Raw genomic sequence first — 20,779 nt, forward strand, 5'->3', positions numbered from 1 at the left:
GTGTTGCTTATTTCTCATGTGGCCCACGTCTGACCCATTTACGCACAGGCTCCACAGGCTCTTGACTCTCCACTTTTGCCATCCTTAACATTCCTGACTTCTTGTCGTGGCAATCTCTACGCTCTTTGCGTATATTTTGATCGCGTTGTCATGTTTTGTTGATTTTTCAAGTGGCCTACGTTTGATTCTCTACTTAAGGATCTTTCACTTCTGCCGTCTTTTATCATTCCCCATGTGATTGATCTTGATGCTATTCCTCGTGGGATTTCGTGGTCTTCCTCCTGCCTATCTTGAATTTATCCCTGTTGTAATCTTACCACTCCTCGTGCCAATCTCCATCCACTTCTTGGAAATAATCTTGATTTCCTCTTCGTGCCGATCTTGATCCTCCCTCTCGTGCCGATCTTGTTTCTTCTTGTGACGATTTCGACCCTCTTTGACCAAATCTCGATACTCTTAGTGATGCGTTGCTGATTGCTAGTGCGGTCCACCTTTGAACCACTTATTCAAAGGCTCTTGATCTCCACTTTGCCGTTCTTTATCATTCCTCATGTGACCTTGATAATATCTCGTTGGATTTTGTTGCTTTAATCGTGCTTATTCTGATATTCATACTCCTGAAGACTCCGATTCACCTCCTCATGCCGATCTTGGTTCTCTTCCTCGTGCCGATTCTTATCCCCCTCCTCGTGCCAATCTTGTTCCTCGTTCTTGCGGTGACCTTGATACTCCTCCTCGCGCCGATCTTGCTTCTTGATTGGAGTCCCCGACTCTCTTTGCGCGGATCTTGATACTTGATCATGATCATGTGTTGCTGATTCCTCATGCGGTTTGACACCTTTATGCACAGGCTCTTGACCTTCCACTTTTGATGTCCTTTAGTACTCCTCATGTAATCTTGATATTATCCCTCATGGGATATCGTTGCCTTCCGCCTGCTTATCCTGATATTTTTCCACCTTCTGATCGTGATCTATCTCTTCCTGCCGACCACAATCCTCCTCCTTGTACCGATCTTGATCCACTTCCTCGTGCCGATCTTGACACTCCTCTTCGTGTCCATATTGACCCTCCTAGCGCCAATCTTGACCCTCCTCCTGGTGCCAAACTTGTTACTCGTCCTTGTGATGAGCTTAATGCTCCTCCCTGCGCTCCGTGGTGACCTTGATACTCTAAATCCGGCGACCCTGATCCTCTTCGTCATGCAAATCTTCGTCCACCTCCTCGTAGCAATCTTGATTTTCCTCGCCGTACCAGTCTTGGTCCTCCCTCCCGTGCCGATCTTGATCCTTTTCGTCGTGCCTATCTAAATCCTCCTCCATGCGCCGATATTGTTTCTTCTTGTCGTGAGGACCTCCACTCTCCCTGCGTATATATAAATGCACTTCGTCATGTTTTGCTGATTTCTCAAGCAGTTCATGTTTGATCCGTTGGTTCGAAGGATCTTACACGTTTGCCGTCCTTTTTCATTGTTCATGTGATACTGATATTATCACTCGTGGGATTTCGTTGCCTGTCGCGTACTTATCTTGATATATCTCGGCACGCCGGTCTTGACCTTTTTTGTGTCGACAATGTTCCTGATTCTCACGCCGATGTGGATCCTCCTCCTTGTGCTTGACCTGATCCTCTCCTCGTGGTGAGCCTGACCGTCCTCCTCATGCCGATCTTCATCGTCCTCCTTGTATGATCTTAATCTTCCTCCTCGTGATGATCGTGTTTCTGGTTGTCGTGCCAATCTCGATCCATTGTAAGTTGATCTTAGTTTTCTTCATGCATTTCTGATTCCTTCTGCGGCCACGTACGACCCTCTTCCGCATGCGCCAATGGTCGTCGATTTCAACCGTTCTGGCTCCTATTCCTTATGTAATCTTGATTATGTACTGTCTTGACGATGTTGCCTTCCATCTTAACATTTCAGCCAGGCTGTTCTTGCTCCAAATTCCTCATGACATCTTGATCGCATTTCTCGTGCAAATTCTATTCCTTCCTTGTCCCTTTCTTCGTCCTCCTTCTTGTGCCACGTTTGGCCTTCTTTGCCGTGCCGATCTTTTTTTTAGTCATCCCGGGCACCAATTTCTGCCGATCTTTATTCCCTTCCTCGTGCCGGTGATGTTTCTCATTTCCGCCGATCCTCCTGCTCTTCCTAGAGTGATGTTGATCTTCTTCCCTGTCTTGACGATCTTGCTATCACATCTTGTCATCCCAGTGCTGTTTTTCTTGTTCCCGTCGCTCATGCGCCCTTGATGCTATTGATCGTGCGACTTCGACACCTTATTCGTGTTTACCTTAATTTTTCTTCTCCTCCTCCTTGTGTACAGCTTGATCGTCCTCACGTCAATCTTGAGCTTCCCCCTCGTGTCGGTATTCTTTTCCATCTTGATGACAGTGCGTAGCTTGGCACTCCTCGTGCCGGTCTCGGCGCACTTCCAAGTGCCGGTCTAGATCCCCTCATCGCGCTGCTCTTGATCCACCTCCTTCTCGTGCCGATCTTGCTATTCCTCCTCGTCTCGATCTTGGTCCTCTTTCTGGTGTCGATTTTGAAGCTCCTCCTTTGCCAGTCTGGATGTTCCCTCTTGTGCCGATCTTGATCCACCTGCTCGAGCCGATCTTGGTCCTCTTGCTCCTGGATAGTCAGTTAGTTAGTTATTGAGCTTTAAGGCCGCGCCAACTGCATCAGCTATCGGCGCCCCTGTCTTGTTGTTAAGAGACTATGTCAACAGAACTATAACCACAACTATGTCAGCAGATTATCATCAACGTCTCACTCAATGAGAAAGCTCATCATCTACGTACTAGAGCCCTGCAGCGTAGAAAACAAATGGCATACAGGCTGGCCCAACTTTCAATTGTCTAGGTCGGTAAATACAAAAGCTTAAAGTCAATGTGCCTGAAAAAGGCAAATACCGGTCGAAGATCGATCAACGGTGAATCACCCAACAGCCCGGCCGGGGAATGCGATTCAGATTAAGGCAACGGTTTCGCTCAATCTCGTAGTTCCGACACTCACCTAGAATGTGGGCCCTTGCTTCTGGTGATCTTCGTCCTCCTCTCCATACCAATCTTGCTTTTTCTTGTCGCGCTGATATCGACTCTTTTTGCGCCGATCTGAATAATTTTTTCACATCATCTTGATTTTTCATTCAATCAACATTTGACTTCCTTTACCCTAGGGCTCTTGACTTACCATTTTTCTTGTTTTGATGTCATTCTTCATGCGATCTTGATAATATGCATCGTGCAATTTTTTCGACATAATCTCACCTATGGTGACCTTCCCCCTCGCACCGAACTTTCTTTCTCCTCGTGCCGATCATGATCATCCCTCTTATGCGATCTTCATCTTCCTCCTCGTGCCGATCGTCTTTCTCGTTCTCGTGCCGATCTCGAACCTTTGTAAGTTGATCTTGTTTTTTCATGTGATCTTGATTCCTCATGTGGCCACGTACGACTTCTTCCTCATGCGCTTATGGTCGTCGATTTTACCATCCTAGGCCCCATGTATTAAGTGATCTTGATGTTATTCCTCGTGCTTCTTCGATGCCTACCCCGTGCCGATCTTGATCCTCACCACGGCGAATTGCTCCTCCTCCTGGTGACGATCTCGACCTTTCCCCTGTGCTTCTTTCTCATTAACTGGTGCTTAACTTAATGCTGATTCTGATCCTCTACCTAACGTAACCTTGATTATCTCCCTTGCCTTAATGACAGTGCTGTTCCGTCTTGATATTCTGGTCTTGTTCTTGTTCCCATGATCGTATTCCTCGTGCAAGTAGGACACCATCCCTGTGCGTTTTTGTATCCTCTTCGCGCCGACCTAGTTTCTCCTCCTCGTGCCGAAATAGTCTTCGGCCTTGTTTTGAGCCTGATCTTCTTCGTCGTGCCCATCTTGTTTCTCTTCGAGAGGCCGAACTTAAATTTCTGCCGACCTTGATTCTCTTCCTCGTGCCGGTGTTTCTCCTTAAGACGATCCCGATGCTTTTCGAAGAGTGATCTTGATTGTCCTTGTTTTAGAAATATTGCTATCTCATCTTGAGTTTCCACTGCTACCGTTCTTGCTACCATTGCTCATGATCGTGATCGCTTTCCATCAATCTTGATGTCATTCATCGCGTAAGTTCAACATCTTCCTCAGGGCCATCTTTATACTCCTCTTCCTCCTCCTTGTGCAGGGCTTGATCTTCCTTACGCCAATCTTGATCTTCCCCCGCATGTTGATATTAATCCTCCTCTCACTCGTCACGATCTGAATCCTTCTCCTCGTGTCCGTTTTGATGCCTTCCCTCGTTCCCATCTTGGTCCTCTTCCTCGTGCCGACGATGATCAGCTTCCCCATGTCGATCTCACTTCCCTCCTTGTGCCGACCTTCATGCTCCTTCTCGCGCCGAATTTGACCCTTATTCTCGTGACGATGTTATTATTCCTCAATGTGCCGATCTTGATGCACCTCATTGCCAATCTGGATGCCCTCGTGACGATCTTGATCCATCTCCTCGTGCTAATCCTGATCCCTTTCTTCGTGCCGATATAACTTCTAGTCGCGCCGACCTCGGCTCTCTTTGCGGTAATCTTGAGCATCCTCATCATGTATCTTGATTCTCCATGTGATCGACAAATCAGATGTTCTGCCCGAGCACTCTTCACTCACCATTTTTGTCATCCTTGATGTCATTAATGATGTGACCTTAACATCTTTCCTAGTGCGATTTCGCTGACATCTAATTTCCCGTCTTGTTTCTGCTTTTCGTGCCGAACTGAAATCTTTGTAAGCCAATCTTGATCTCCTTCATGTGATCTTGATTTCGCACGTGGCCGCGTACGACGCCCATCGTCATGCCCCTATGGCCGACGATTTCTATCGTTCTGGGCCCCTTGCGTGATCTGGATCCCATTCTTCGTGCTTCTCCGATGCCTGCCGCGTGTTCATCTTCACCTCATCATCATGGCAAGTTGATCTTCCTCCTGGTGTAAATCTTGATCTTTCTCCTCATGGTTCTTTCTCCTCGTAGGGTACTTGGCTCTTTGCTGATCCTGATCATCTTCCTCATGTGATCGTAACGACCTCCTTTGTCTTAACAATGTCGCCGTCCCATCTTCATATTCCAGTGTTCTCGGGCCGACCCCAGTCATCTTTCTTGTGCCGATCTTGTTTGTGGTCAGATAGTTAGTGGGTTTTAAGGACGCTTCAACAGCAATGACTTTGGCCAAGGTATCTAAGGTACTCAAAGGCTGAGGTATTTGGCTAAGGTATCAGCCCGTTCGTTTCAGGATATTTTTGGGCGTGCCAGGTACTCAGGCACCAACGACACATGTCTGACCTTGCTCTAAGGTAAGCAGTGGATGCAGTATTTCATCAACGATTTTGAGCTGCTGTTTGGCTTGTTGTACAGTTACCAGAGGCCTCCTGAGTGCTCTCCTCGTGGTTGTTTCTCCTTGCCGTGCTGAGTCCAGCTTTTTGCCGATCCTCGTCCTCCTTGTGCTGATCTTGATCTACCTCCTCATGCTGATCTTGATCTACCTCCTCGTGCTGATCTTGATCCCCCTCCTCGTACCAATCTTGATCCACCTCTTCGTGCTCATCTGGATCCACCTCCTCGCGCTAATGTTGATCCACCTTCTCGTGCCGATCTTGATCCAACTCCTCGTGCCCATCTTGATCCACCTACTCGTGCCCATCTTGATCCACCTCCTCGTGCTCATCTGGATCCTCTAGTCGCACTAATGTTGATCCACCTTCTAGTGCCGATCTTGATCCACCTCCTCGTGCCGATCTTGATCCACCTCCTCGTGCTGGTCTTGGTCCACCTCCTCGTGCCGATCTTGACCTCCTCGTGCCGATCTTGATCCACCTCCCCGCGCTCTTCTGGATCCATCTCGTCGTACTAATTTTGATCCACCTCCTCGTGCCGATCTTGATCCACCTCCTCGTGCCGATCTTGATCCACCTCCTCGTGCTGGTCTTGGTCCACCTCCTCGTGCCGATCTTGACCTCCTCGTGCCGATGTTGATCCACCTCCTCGCGCTCTTCTGGATCCCTCTCGTCGTACTAATGTTGATCCACCTCCTCGTGCCGATCTTGATCCACCTCCTCGTGCTGATATTGATCCACCTCCTCGTGCTGGTCTTGGTCCACCTCCTCGTGCCGATCTTGACCTCCTCGTGCCGATCTTGATCCACCTCCTCGCGCTCTTCTGGGTCCATCTCGTCGCACTAATGTTGATCCACCTCCTCGTGCCGATCTTGATCCACCTCCTCGTGCTGATCTTGATCCACCTCCTCGTGCTGGTCTTGGTCCACCTCCTCGTGTCGATCTTGACCTCCTCGTGCCGATCTTGACCTCCTCGTGCCGATCTTGATCCACCTCCTCGTGCCGATCTTGACCCACCGTCCCGTGCATCTCTTGATCCACCTCCTCGTGCCGATCTTGATCCTCCGCCTCGTGCATCTCTTGATCCACCTCGTCGTGCCGATCTTGATCCACCTCCTCGTGCCGATCGTGATCCGCCGCCCCGTGCATCTCTTGATTCACCTCCTCGTGCCGATCTTGAACCACTTCCTCGTGCCGATCTTGATCCACCTCTTCGTGTCGATCTTGATCCACCTCCTCGCGCTCTTCTGGATCCATCTCGTCGTACTAATGTTGATCCACCTCCTCGTGCCGATCTTGATCCACCTCCTCGTGCTGATATTGATCCACCTCCTCGTGCTGGTCTTGGTCCACCTCCTCGTGCCGACCTTGATCCACCTCCTCGCGCTCTTCTGGATCCATCTCGTCGTACTAATGTTGATCCACCTCCTCGTGCCGATCTTGATCCACCTCCTCGTGCTGATCTTGATCCACCTCCTCGTGCTGGTCTTGGTCCACCTCCTCGTGGCGATCTTGACCCACCGGCCCGTGCATCTCTTGATCCACCTCCTCGTGCCGATCTTGATCCACCGCCCCGTGCATATCTTGATCCACCTCCTCGTGCCGATCTTGATCTACCTCGTCGTGCCGATCAAGATCCACCGCCCCGTGCATCTCTTGATCCACCTCCTCGTGCCCATCTTGAACCACTTCCTCGTGCCGATCTTGATCCACCTCCTCGTGCCGATTTTGATTCCCTGCGCCAAGCCCATCATGTTTTTCCTTGTTGTGACGAGCGTCATTTTGTGCTGATCCTGCTTCTCCTCTCACGCCATTTTGACGATCTTTGCCTTATGTTTCTGCGTAATCTTAACTTTCTTCTATGTTCGAGATCAATATTCTTCCTCGTGCAATCACAGTATTTCTTCCCCAGTAGGAAGACCATGTTTAATGCAGCCAGACGATGCCTTTCAGGACCATCGCTCCCCCTCCTCTGGAAGCGACTGCCCCAGCACTTTCTAGCAGCTTGATACGCACATAAGGCTTAGTAAGCATAAAACGCAGCCCTCCGACGCATCAAAATCGTATGAAAAGATTGGGTTACAGAGTCTCAAAATGTAAAAAAAAAACAGGTCTAGGAATCGCCGAGGCGTTGTCCAGCATGGTTGAAATGAACTCCACTTCGGATGGCCACGTTTACTCCACCTCCCATTCCTGGTTAAAATCCTGGGTACACTACCACCATCGCCGCGGGGTTTGGTTCTGCTTTTCGCACCATTCTCGAACCCTCACGCCTTTTTTGTTCATCATCACTGTGCATCACCGCATCCCCACATCACCGTGCACCGTGCACCACCTCATCATCATCATCATCGTCACCGTCCCACCTTATAATCACCTTGCGATCTTCATCTCATTCATCATCTGAGCCAATACCTCTTCTCTGTGCGATCTTGATCGTGTCCCTCTTGTAGGCCTAATACCTTTCCTCATGCGATGTGTTGCTTTTCCAATCTTCCCGCTATGCTTATCCTTGCACACACAATCTCGACCTTATTCATCGTGAAACTTCCGATTTCTTCCTCGCACCGCTTTTCATATTCTTTTTTTGTGTCGAAATTGATCTCGTTCCTACCGACCCTACCCCTCCTTGTGCCGATCCTGATCCTCGCGTACCCTTGATTCTTCGTGTGATGCCCGTGCGGCCGGTTTTCTGAAGGAACCTTGATCTTCTACTTGCGCTGTGCTCCATCCTATTCCTGGTGCGAGCTTGTTATCTATCGTGCGAGGTTAATACTTTCGTCAAACCCGTCTTTATCTTCTCTTCTCGTGCTAGACTCAATCCTTCTCACCCTGTCCATTTTGAATTCCCTTGTGCCAATCTGGTTTCTTGTCACCAAACCGATCTTGACTTGTACGACCCTTTTCGTCGTGTCATCTTGATCTCAGCCTTCTCTGCTTCTTGCTATCATTCCTCGGGTGAGTCCTCATGCAAGCCTATTTTTCTCATGGAATATTAATATTCCATTCCTGCCTCTCTTTTCCCCATTGCACATGCGGTCTTCATATTATTTTACGTGCGAGATCGATCCTCTTTACTCCTCGTGTCAAACATCATCCCCTTCCACGTGCCAATCTTGGTCCTGCTCATGCCGATCTTGATCGTCCTCCTCGTGCCGATCTTAATCCTCCTCCTCCTCCTCCTCGTGCCGATTTTGCCTCATTTCCTGAGTTCGACTGCTACTCTTCCTCACGCAAGTTTCACAGTATTGCCCTTGACAGGTATGGCCCCCCGCCGGTGGTCGTGGCAACGCTAAAGGTTAGTTGACGTCAGCGGGCAGGACGGACCGTGCCAAGCAGTGCGGCAAATTAAATTTAGACCACCGGTTTCTGCCGTTAACTTGGAATTGCGCGATCGGATGGTAGGGTCCGCGGCTCGCCCAACAAACACTTCTTAGCGTACACTTTGGTCCCTGAAACCCATCCATTTAACAGGTTTGGATAACAGTTTTTTTAATCGCTTGGACATGTTCCTGTTCCTGGAGACGTGTAAAAAAACTCTTCGTTGTGGGAGTCACAATTTTCTTGCTACTGCTGAATCTCCCTTGTGCCGAATCTTCCATCTTGTGGTATTCTTATATACAGCCCCCTTCTTCCTGCGCGGTCGTTGCTCCTCCTCGTATACATTTTGACCTTCATGGCAACCCTTACGCTCCTCCCGATGCAAATTTTCATCTTGTTTCAAACGTTTGCTTTCAACATCAGACACAACTTCCTATTCCTCTACGCGCATATTTGTATCACCCTGTCCTTGATATGCACCATTCGGATGTCAAGCACCTGTACGGTTCTTGATCATCTTCCTTCTCATGATGCGTATCGCCTCCCCTTTTCCTCCCCGCATTAACGTGTTTTCTTTTGCGGATCTTCCCTCATTTACTAATACAGACCGTTTTCATTATCTTAAAGCCTTGACTATGAATCCTATGGTGTTATGGGGCTGATCCTACCATTTTCCTCAAATGATAGCACCATTCTTCGTTCTTTCTGTTCATTCTTCTGATGCTTACATTGACCATCACCAAGTGCTGATCTTCCTCGTGCGAATGTTGATCTCCGTCCTGGCAAAATCATCAGTCGTGCTACTCATGTTGGAGCTCCTTGTGCTCCCCTTTACCTTTGCGGCATTTTAATTGCGCATGATTTTAGCCAGCTTCGCGCTTATTTCGACATCTTTTGGGCACAGCGGTATCCTTCCCTGGGTGCTTCCTGATGACTTTGCTGGTGAACATTAAAGAGCATCCCTTTACTCGTACGCATCCATACTATTGATCTGCCGCTGGCGCAGTATTTCCCTCCTTTCCGAGTGGGTTCATTTTCCGGTATATACCTTCTTGTACACCTACTGTCCTTCGTTCTCTGGATATGCGTCCCGATTTGGCTATTAACCGCAACACGGGGTAAATATCGACCATGACACGATTCTCTACTCTTACAGCGTACGCTTTGATACTTCCGGCACACTTCACGGTTCTCGTGGTTATCTTAGTCGTGAGGAGATGGAAAACCCATCTCAGTCTCGACCCCACCATAATCCGCGCACATTCGTATGAAATATCTTGAATATTGCTTTGTGCATAGACATACCTGCCAGGCATCGCTCGTCTTCGTTTTTGCGCAGGTTTTCGGTCTTCTATCCGTCCACTTTTAACAGCGTATACTTCCGCGCTACCTTGATCATAACAATGTCCCGGCCTTCGATCAATCCTCCCTCTTCCAGTCTCCATTCACTTTGCATCTTGACAGATGTGAAGGAGCCGTTAAAATAATCTTCAAGCCGAGTATCTAATTCAACAAATGGAAACCTTGTGCTCAAATACAGACACCTAGCGCATGAGAGCCCAAATCTCGTGCAGATTTGGCGAAGTGGGTGCAGCTACCTGCCACTAAGAAAACTGCGTGCCGTGTGAGAGACACGAGACGGTGATACGAATTGGAGACATTCACTACCTTTTGTTCCAGACGTCCGTGTCGCTCCTGTTTTCTAGGCCCCAGTGTACCACTCTTCTGGCGTAATTTGCGGTTCTAAACCGCGCGCGCTCCTGCTGTGCGGGTTTCCAAATATCTTTTCCAATCTATTTTCGAAAGCTTGCTCGCGCCATTGATTCAGACTTGAAGCAATCACCAGTGCCATAATTTCACAGCTGAGAATGTGTACAGGCTGTCGCAATGGGTGCATCCCAGACCTTTATCATGAAACCTGAAGTCGTTTGAATCTTGATACCATCCGCGATTTGGAGCCCTTGCCAATGGATGACACTCAAGTGTCGGTTTCTACCACTTTGCTGGCCTCCAGTAAATTGTTTGCTGCTCTGCTTGACCCCGCCTGATCGCTCATGTGCGTTAAATGCACGCGATACTCTACTACGCAGGTTCCTGCGGTGCTGGGTCTGCTAAACGTGGCCCGACTGGACCGTTCCTTCCTAACGGCTGTCATATGCGCAAAAACTGGCCAGGTCTCAAAGACTCTTGGCCGCTCAGACTGAGCCACAGACACACACTGCCGGCTGTCAAACGCGGCCCTTGCCCTACCGCAACCGGTCACGGCTTGCCACGGACTGCTGTGTGCTCTGACAACCACCTTGTACAGTTGGGTCGGTGCACCATTCCAAGCTGCCGCTGCCGGTCTGCTCGCGAAGCTAAGGTACTGCTGGCCTTACCCGCTACCCACAGCTGACACTGATATCATGCTGGCTGCTCAGCTGCCCGCGAAGTAGCCAGCCGCAATGCACACAAGTCAAGCAGCTCTGCTGTCAGTCAGCTTCGCGTAAGACCTCTTGGACTGCTCGGGAGACTGACAGCTGCTAACGGGGCTGCGCCTGGCGCTTCTGCTCCGTGATTCATCCTCAGGACTCGAGCTCGGCGACTAGGGACGCCTGTCAAGTGCCTCCAGATTGTCTCCGGGTGCCCCCGGTCCAGTTGGGATGCGCTGGGGACAACTATCAGTTGCCTACAGGTGCGCCTAGCTTCATCCAATCCCTCCTCGCACCTAGGGACGAGCTAAGGATCTAAGATGGCTGCCTAGTAACCATGGATTCCCCGGAAGCCTGCGTTCTCCGTTCGCTACTGAAGAGTCGAGCTAGGAAGCTTGTGACGAAGCACGCGCACTACTGGCCACTGTCCTTTTCTCAGAAGTCCAGCTGGTCTTCCGGAAGCTGTCAAGCGCTTATGGATGCGACCGCGCATCTCTATTTCCTGCACGCTCCGGGAGTCCCGCTACACCGCCTGAAGCGTTTGCCCAAGGCTGACGAATACACGCGGGTACATCTGGCCCATGTAGCCCATCTCCCCATGGTCCACCTCGTCGCCTCCTCAGACACGCATCCCAACTGCTCCAGATGGCTGGCGGGTGTCTGCGGATGCGCCTGGGTACTTCTCGTCTCCACAAAGCTATGCTATGGGACGGGCGAAGGGCATCTACTCTGATGACTTTACACTCCTGGGGGCCAGACTAGGCCGCCCGGGACGCCTGGTGGGAGTTCGGACACCCAGCGTTCTGTCCTAATGCCACTGGTCCAGGGAGTGCTGACTCAGGTGCCTGCATGTGTGCCCGGACGCCCAGGCCTCTGTCCACTCGCAGACATCGAGCTAGGCTGCTGAAGACTCGGATCGGAAGACACTTCCACTCCTGTTCGTGCTTCACCGGGCCACCCACGTGCCTCCCGGCCGCACTGGGAACAACTCCGACGGCCGTCATAAGGAGCGGCCCTAGCAGTGCTGTCTCGCTCCATCTACTGGGCTTGATCGCTCTGCACCGCCTTCTTGATAGAAGAGGTTGGTCGGTATCCTACCGAGCACCGTCGTATTCCCGGTCTTGACAGCTCTTGTCGCCCACACGCGGCGCATCACTCGCATATTGCGCTGTTCTCAGCCTGTGACGATCCACAGCCTAGTATCACTCAGCCCGAGCGCAGCTTTCGCCCTCGGACATATACGTTGGCGGACGCACTGTGGTGAAACCCGCCAGTCTGGTAACATACGAGACGATCCACCTACCTTTGGTAGTCCATGTTGATCCTGACTGGAGCCGGCCGCCTGGACGCTGCAGTTGTTGCCTGCCGCCCCACCCGTTCCCTCCGCTGCGCCGATTTGGTTTTCCGCGCCTTTGCCGGGCACTGGCGTATGACTACAGCCCGTGCTCAATGTCGTAGCTGGCCGACGCGCTGCTTGGCGGTGGTCTACTGCGATGCGATGTCAGCGGCGGCTGCCGCGTCCACCACCTTCAGTGTGCTTGTCTCCGCGACGCCCGCTATCGGCTGTTCCATGTGGTGCTGCCTTACAAGGGCTTAGCTAAGCAGGCAGGGACAAAGTCCCACCATTGCCGGGGTCAATATTTCTCGTTGAAGATAAAAAGGAGAGCTTGTGAGGAAAGTATGTGAGGACTATCGTATGGGGTTTTAAATTCGGAACGCGTTTGGCATTGGGTTAGGACCTTAGGGATTGCAAGGTTGACTTGCGGCGGCTGCCGATAGGTGGCCGGCCAGCTAGGTATCACATGACTTCGAAGAATGCAGCAACTTGATAATCCATGGTGTGAGCTGTGGCTGATGACCGTGCGCTCCGCCCAGTGTCCAGGTCCGCTACGGCGCTGGGACCATGCGGTGCGTGATAAGTGGGCTGTTGAGGCCTCCGCCGACACAGAGCCCGTCGTCACCTGCGCAGTATTCCGCGCACCTTGTTCAGTGCTGTGCTGTGACCTTCGGCTCTCAGTGATCCATGTCCGCCGCCGGCTGGTTAGGCTGCGACTCGGCGCTGGTCCACAATTGACAGACCAGCACCGGACGGGTCCGACCAGCCTACCTACCGCTGCGACTTGCGCAGTTTACCCTCGATCCTCGGGGCTCGCGTCGCCTATTCTGAGACTGCGGAGCGCGCAGCTCATTGCCGGACGCGATGCAGCTGCGCGCTGGGTCGGTCCTCGCTAGTTTTTGGCCACGGTCAGTTCCGCTGGCTGGAGGCAGCACTGGCGCTCACGTGGTTAACGCGTGCATCCCGGCACACACGACTGGCCGCATCCGCTGCGAGATGTGCGCGCTAGTGCGCAGTCGCGCCTCGGACCGGGTCCCGCCGCGGTCAGTGAGCGAGGCCGTAGAGGTCCTGCCGAGAACGCCGCCATCGCGCCGGACATGGATCACCGAGACAGGTCCCGTCTGTGCCGAGTGGGCGTGCCGCGTCATGTGTCGCCTTCCAGTCGGGCATATTCAGCCGCTGCGCCTCCGTTCCTCCTTCCTCGCCGCTTAAAGATGGTAGTTAGCTTCGCCTTGTATTTGCCAGGAGCAGGTCGCGTAACGCGGCGGACGGACTTCCCCCACGGCGCTGAAGCGCGTGCCGAATGGCAGCAGGCACGGATCGAGGGGCCGACGCTCCGCTCCCGTCCCGTCCCAGGTGGGCACGTCACGAGTCTAGAGCACAGGCGTGCGACATCCCGCACAACCGCGCACTCGCGGGCGAGGAGGAGGGAGCGTTGATTGTAACCAGCGCCTTTGACACGGACAGGAACAAGTTGTGTCCAGACGTCTCAGCCGCTCCGTCCTCCCTGTATCGGTGATCACACACCACCCACGGTGCTCCGCCTTGGGTGAGCGACTTCCCACAGGTTTCACGAGCTGCAACCATCTTCAGGACACCGGGCCGCAGACACAACCAGAATGACCTTCGAGTGTTGACTCGGGTTTCTTAAAATCTTGTCCATTCACACACCTCTGTGAGGAGGAGGGAGTGACCCATCCAAGCGCCTCTCTGACGAGGTCGCGCCACGTTCCGCAGCCCATCCAACTCACTCCGTCCTCCTCATGCGAGGAACCAACCCGAAACTTCCACCTCACCGCCGTCCCATCCCACAGTCCCCCAAGAAGCGCTACATGTTGCAATATACTGAGCTTGCTGCTTGATATGCATTGCGACACCTGGCCAACTTGTATGAACCGTCCACGTTCCAATCTGATGAGCATCTCCCCATTCTGAAGCAAAACCGCCGTATCTCCCCGCAACCTCAACGTCAAATTATCCTCAGTCGCCTACGCGCAGATTCTCTCCATGCCTCCAAAACTTCCCTCACAATCTGCAAAAGGGGACGCAGAATACTGGTGGGGATAATTCAACACTTCCTCCCGATGGTCCCACTTTCCGTATCATGTTTTCTGTGGGAAAGTTTGCGGTGTCCTCTCGCGCTGTAAATATTGCTGAACATTTCGCTTCCATTCGGGACAGTCCATTTTTCGGGGCGTTGTCACTAGATGACCGTTCAGTAGTGCCATGAGATGAGGCTGCCCTGCGGGGGAGAGACGGGTGTCCATGATCCTACGGTGACGCCCGCACGGGGCGGCGGCCTAGGGTGGTCATGAGAACCTGAAGAGGAACAGGAGTGACGGGCGGTATCTGATCGTCTTGAAGGCGGATGAAAGCGTCCCCGGAGTTTAACCTGGTAGATGTGACAGCCACAGAGACGTGTTCCAAAACAGACGTGCCTTGAACTCCCACGGTAGGCGGAGATCTTAACGTGACGTTGACGGGCTGTGTAGTGACCTGGATGGAGGGCCCTGTGGAGGTAATGTTGCAGAGTATTAACTCACGGTGCAGCTGATCCGCGATGGCTGCTGCCGACTGGGGCTGGCCGGCCATGGAAGAGGTGCTCGCCATGCGCGCGCGCTCTAGGAGGACGTTTGAATCGAGTTGAGCTGCAAAAAGCAGCAGGCCAGGATCGCGGGACTCGCAGCGACGGCTGACCGGATCGGGAGCTCTCTGAGAACCGCGTGTCGGGCCGGCAGGGCCTGTTGAGACGGGTGACTGCGTCGGGAGCCCATGACCTGTTGGTGACCGGATCGGGAGCCCTCGGAGAGCTGATGTCGGGCCGGCAGGGCCTGCTGAGACGGGTGACCGCACCGGGAGCCCCAAAGACCTGATGGTGACCGGATCGGGAGCCCTCGGAGAGCTGATGTCGGACCGGCAGGGCCTGATGAGATAGGTGACCGCACCAGGAGCCAGCAGGGAGCTGAATGGCGACCGGATCGGGAGCCCTTGGAGAGTCGGGCGCTGGGACGCTGTGGCCTGTGGTGATCTGACCGGACCAGGAACCCGTGGCGAGCCTATGGTGGGCGATGGTGGTGGGTTGATGCTGAGCTCGGGGATGGTCCCTGATGATCTGGCCGCGGGTCGGCGAGCCGTGGGCGCGGTGGACTCTGTGGGGAGAGCAGACAACAGCGGTACCTGGGACCCGCGGAGGATGAGGTCGGCTGCTGGCTGGAGCTGCGGCCTGGGCGTGGCCGGCTCGTCACAGGAGACAGGGCAGCTGCTGGTTGGCCGGGCTGCGACCTGAAGGTGGCGGATTCGGCGCGGAAACACGCAGACTGCTGCTCTCACTCATGGCACCGCGGTCGGTTCATCCGGCGACCCTGAGGGAAGATCCTTCGACGACGACGACGACGACGGGACAACAACCCCATAGGGGTGCAAGCTCTCAATGGACGCAGTGCTCACGCTCACGCGAACCCTAATGTGGACGATTCAGGCCCGAAAGGTGGTCACTGAAAGTACGAGCACCTCATGCATAATCGCTTTCGCAGGAAACGAATCCCGTGCTTTTGGGGGGACGGCGCAGGCATTGTAGCGCAAAATACTTTGCTCCATCATCCACCCACATATGTATGACTTATTTCACCTGATCCGCCACTGCGGCACGCCTTGCGCAACTTGTACAAGTTTTCTCGTCTTGTAGATAAATCTGCAGTTTACTCTGAACTTCCTACAGTTGAGAGACGGTTGCTTCCCATGACGAAGGGACGGAAGATCGAGTTCAGCCGCTTACAGGTTCCAAATAACTCCATCACAACCTCCCCCAGTCGGCGAAGAACAATATCAGGACCTGCGGACCAAACTCCTCCACATTCCAACACAGACCAGACAACTGACCTCGACATTGGATGCTTCTTTTCACTGTATGATAAAATGGCTTACTAAGGTTTTCCGCCGAAACACCACAATTCTTCGCTACCCAAATATAATGCGCCTGCGTTCCATCTGCCAGCTGGAGCAGCAGTGTGCCTTAACAACTTCTTTCATGAATGCAGGCGGCAGATGAGTTCCCGTGTACGAAGTGCCTCCGTAGCCTGCGATCCCCGCCTCTGGCGCATGTACCTATGGACAAACTCGACCAGGGTTTCGACATGCCCAGAGGGCCAAACGGCTGACACACAATCGAAATAACACTCGCAAGTAGTAATTCCTGCCTATGCCCTTCAAATCAACCGTTCGCCCAAAATCACAACTCAGAACACACGTCTTTCTGATCAATGTAGCTGCCTCGCCGAACACCGCGGTTCCAATGTCATGTTCGCGACGAACTATTTGCATGGATCACAGAACAGATTTAATACAATTCGGCAGCCTGCCATGTTCCTTAGCATGACTCAGCTATGCAGATAACACTAATTTTTCTCTTAAATCTCACCTCTAAATGCATTTGCATACGCTGCGAGATGCCACTTCGGCCAATATTCTTCAATTACCCACCCACGACGCTACCGCGCCCTTATTTTAATGGGTAGCCCGCATTTCCAGCGATTCTGCACGCTTTACGTATGAAAGGGCGGGGCGGGGAAGGAGCACATTGGTTAATCTAGAGAGCATCAAGCACAACCAAGCCAAAGATAGGCACAGGTCAGTTAATTTTCGAGCGCACAATAGCAAAACTCCGCAATGATAGGGCCCTAGCGCGAGCAATAGAACATTCACCGAAAGAACGGTAGTAAAAACTCGGACAGACCCGAAAACTTATCTACACCAAGTGCTGCGAAGTTGCCGCGCGCCGGATGCATCCAGCATGATGTAAATTCAGCACATTCAGCTCTGATGTGTACTTGCAAATTCGACCCATGCGTCGTCGGTCGAGCATCTCCAATGCTGCATCACAACGTTCCCGCGCGCATACACCTGCCAAAAAAGACCACCAAGCGCAGCCCACCCACAGCCCAAGGACATGACATAAAACGTGCGTGCTATGTATATATACATTACGCGACAGACTCGTAAGACGTTAATGACGCCATCCGCGTGCTGTGTGTCTAAATTGCGTGATGTACTTGCAAGACATATTAATGACATGAGCAGCCAAATGCGTTACGGGTACCGCGTCGACGGCTCGAGGGCCGGTCTTTGCTGAGGCACCGGTGCTGTCGCGCAAGCTGGGATCAGGATCACGCCGCTGGTCAGGGAGCGTCACATCTCAGGCGCCGTCGCGATGCCGATTGGAGGCAAGAGCCGACTGAAATAAGGGCAGAGCCGCACCCCCCACACGCCCTCAGCGGGGCAGACGCATGCCAGAGCGAGTAGACTACACACCACATAGATGGGAACCTGGACGCCAAACAACAGGCCATCTAGGATGGCAACCCGCTTCTAAGATCTAGGTCAGAAGGCCTTCCAAACCGTACTCGCACCACTTCAGTGAACCTTACTGGTGGCTACACCGAATGAATAGAAAAGTCGAAGCGAGGAAGATTGACTGCGCAGATGAACTGCGTCTTACCCGGCGAGGACCGGCAACGCGGTGGCTGGAAGCGGCGGCGGCGATCGCGGCGGAGATGCGTCTGAGATGTGGCGAGGGAGCGAGAAAAGAACATTCTCCATGGAGGATCGAGCGCCGACACTTGATGGTACGCCTAGCACACGCCTCGACGAGACGAACCTTCTCTCATCGCCAGCTGCAGCTGCGGCAGCCATCTCCTTGTCCCGCACACACCGACACGCGACGACAGTTCACGCAATCTTTGAGCATCCTTTTTTGGACTGGATTGTCAATCAATCTCGCAAAATTTTGTTAACCACTTCGTTGTACAACAAAGCACCATGCCCAATTTCCTCGAGTCGGTCTTCCACACTACGTCGCTTTCACTCAAAAAATGCAACGGTCAAAACTTTTAAAAAGTACGCGAAGTCTTTTAACGCAACTTTAAGCCTTCGGCTGGAATACCTCCACTTCCGCTTCTACACAGCAGATCCGCAGCTGGGCTTGATACTTTCGCGTGCCGGGTGACCGCTTCGCTTCCTGTTTTCCTTTGGTGCCCAATGGCGCGTTTACTTCCACGACAAATTCTGGAATACTAATGCGGTTGCGCGCACACAAGCCCGCGATGGCAAGCTACATTACACTCAATTTAGGACGAACGTACCTTACAAACTTGCAACATGAAATTTCAATTACAAAATGCCAAGACCTCTTGCATGCTGAGCTTCGCTGGTAGGAGTGTAAATATCCGGTACCGCTAAGCGTGAAGTGTTCACATTTGCATTGATGCACTACATGCAAAACTACTTACGCGCGAATAGAGCTGCTTTCCGCACACTCACTCGTGCTGAAGGGGTAATCCATTGGCGATTTAGCCACCACGCCCACGCAAGCCATCCGATTTTAGTCCAGGTGTTGCATTCTCATGCCAATGCCGAGGCCGGGTCTAGGTCCGCGGGGTTATCTGCAATAGCACACAGCCCGCACCCACCCACCCACCCACGCACACACACACACAGACACAAACACTCACTCGAACTCGCCATCCGACCACAAAGCTCAAAATTGAATTACGCACTACACTACATTCTCAGCGTAATAACCGCAAATGTTCATTACGAAACCGCCATCGACGCACATTGCAAAGTTACTGAAGCATGACGCTTCGCCTGGACTCACGCGTAGCTGGTTTGGAGGACGTATATAGGACCGTACATGTGCTTGCCCACACCCGCAGGTGTACTATGGCACGACCCTTCCCACCAAACAAGACTGCGCGACGCTCTACGATGCCCGGCCGACGCTTTCGCGGCGAGTCCGCTGGCAAGGCGGCCTCCCTCCCAGTGTACGTCCGAGTGTTCATTTAGTTCAGCTGTGCAACTGCCGCTCGTTGGTTCAATGGGACTATCGCCCTACATCTGAAACAGACGATCGCACGACAAGGACCCACGGCCACCAATGCCAACCCAGAATATAGCGAGAACTGCGCAGATCAAACGGCATGAAAGGATTGCACACGCAGGTGACAAAATAAAACTGCAGACCTAATTGCATTTCATGGTGAGACATGAACAACCATCCAAACGCTATTAAAAGTTTCCAATTAACTGCACATAGAGCGCAGAGGTCAAAGCAACGACGCACTCACGAAGTTCCGATCTCGGCTCAGCGCCAAGTTCATGTTTACCAGTGGATTACCAGCATCCGGACTGCTGTGCGAGGACTTCCACGCGTCCATTTCCGAGGGGAGGTTTGGGTCATGTCTACTCTGAAATAAAGAAGCGGTCTGCGTCCTACCTACTCCGTGGACAACTAAAAAGTGCATTTACATCACTCAACGAACGAAAGCTTTCACTCTTCTTGTTCACTAATAGGCAAAATCACATCCCCATTCCATGCCTCTGCCACGCAGTACAAGATATGACCGGGATCGCACATCAAATGTCACAAAATCTGTGAAATTTATACGTTTGTTGCATTCGACATTATGCCATTCCCAAATGTGATCACATCTTACCGCATCCAGCAACACCATCCAGGCAACAGGAGCCCTGGCTAGCTCACCGAGTTAAAGCCCTTGGAGCTGGCTACCCAATTCCGGAGGAAGAATCGCTGCCCTTGGCCCTGCAAAACGGGATACGTCGCAACGCCCCACACAGTTCATATAACGAGGATTAATACCCGCGTCCACTTACATTTTTTACTTCGCCGGACCAACTCAACATCTCGGTAGACGGATAACATTATGCCCGCTCCCGGCCAAGCCGAACAACCATAACCACCCTACGCATAATCAAAAATATATCGACAATGTACGTATTTCCACACCAGCCATCGTAAACACCAGCGTAGTAAGTCATACCTTTAAGGAGGATAAATTGCAACCACATTACATTCTTCGAGGCATCATTTCCTCCCAGGCACAATCACCGCCAATCATCGTCCTGGAACACTAAAGTCAGTCGTCCACGATCCCCCTCACCCACCCTGGTACAACATCCGCGAACTCCGAGTATATTGCCGCAAATAGTTATTTCAAAGGCACGCCACACGCGCAGACTTTCTTCCGCCTGCCCTAGACACACATCCCAATGGTCACGTAGATACATAGCCCTTCGTGCATAAGCCATAGGAGAAAAAAATTCCATGCTACATAATAGTTTTTTTGTCAGGCATCCGCACGGAATAAAAACCGCATAATTTTCGCCATAATTTCACACCAAATTTGTTGAACTCACTATATAACTGATCAAAGGAGCGTGATAACCAAGAACGCACATTTCGGAACGACGACACCACCGACCGAGTTCTCATTGGACAACCATGTCAAGGCGTTTCACCATCTCGTACCATAGCCCCTCTCTTTCAAC

General features: G+C 52.2%; 1 long non-coding RNA gene across 2 annotated transcripts; it reads right to left on the reverse strand.

Annotated features, from left to right (window-relative positions):
• Positions 1-2,050: 2,050 nt before the first annotated feature.
• On the reverse strand, positions 2,051-9,518 carry LOC119096836 (uncharacterized). 2 transcript variants are annotated; one of them, XR_005094086.1, is made up of 4 exons: positions 6,410-9,518; positions 6,178-6,225; positions 3,011-6,085; positions 2,051-2,626 (listed from the first exon to the last, which is right to left on the reverse strand). It is a non-coding gene; the product is annotated as an uncharacterized LOC119096836 (long non-coding RNA). The 2 variants fall into 2 exon arrangements; XR_005094087.1 differs by lacking the exon at positions 6,178-6,225 and having other exon boundaries at positions 3,011-6,061.
• Between the last annotated feature and the right edge of the window lie 11,261 nt (positions 9,519-20,779).

Source organism: Pollicipes pollicipes, unplaced genomic scaffold (genome assembly GCF_011947565.3).
Source record: "Pollicipes pollicipes isolate AB1234 unplaced genomic scaffold, Ppol_2.1 Scaffold_4295;HRSCAF=5057_pilon_pilon_pilon, whole genome shotgun sequence".
Lineage (NCBI taxonomy): Eukaryota > Metazoa > Arthropoda > Thecostraca > Pollicipedomorpha > Pollicipedidae > Pollicipes > Pollicipes pollicipes.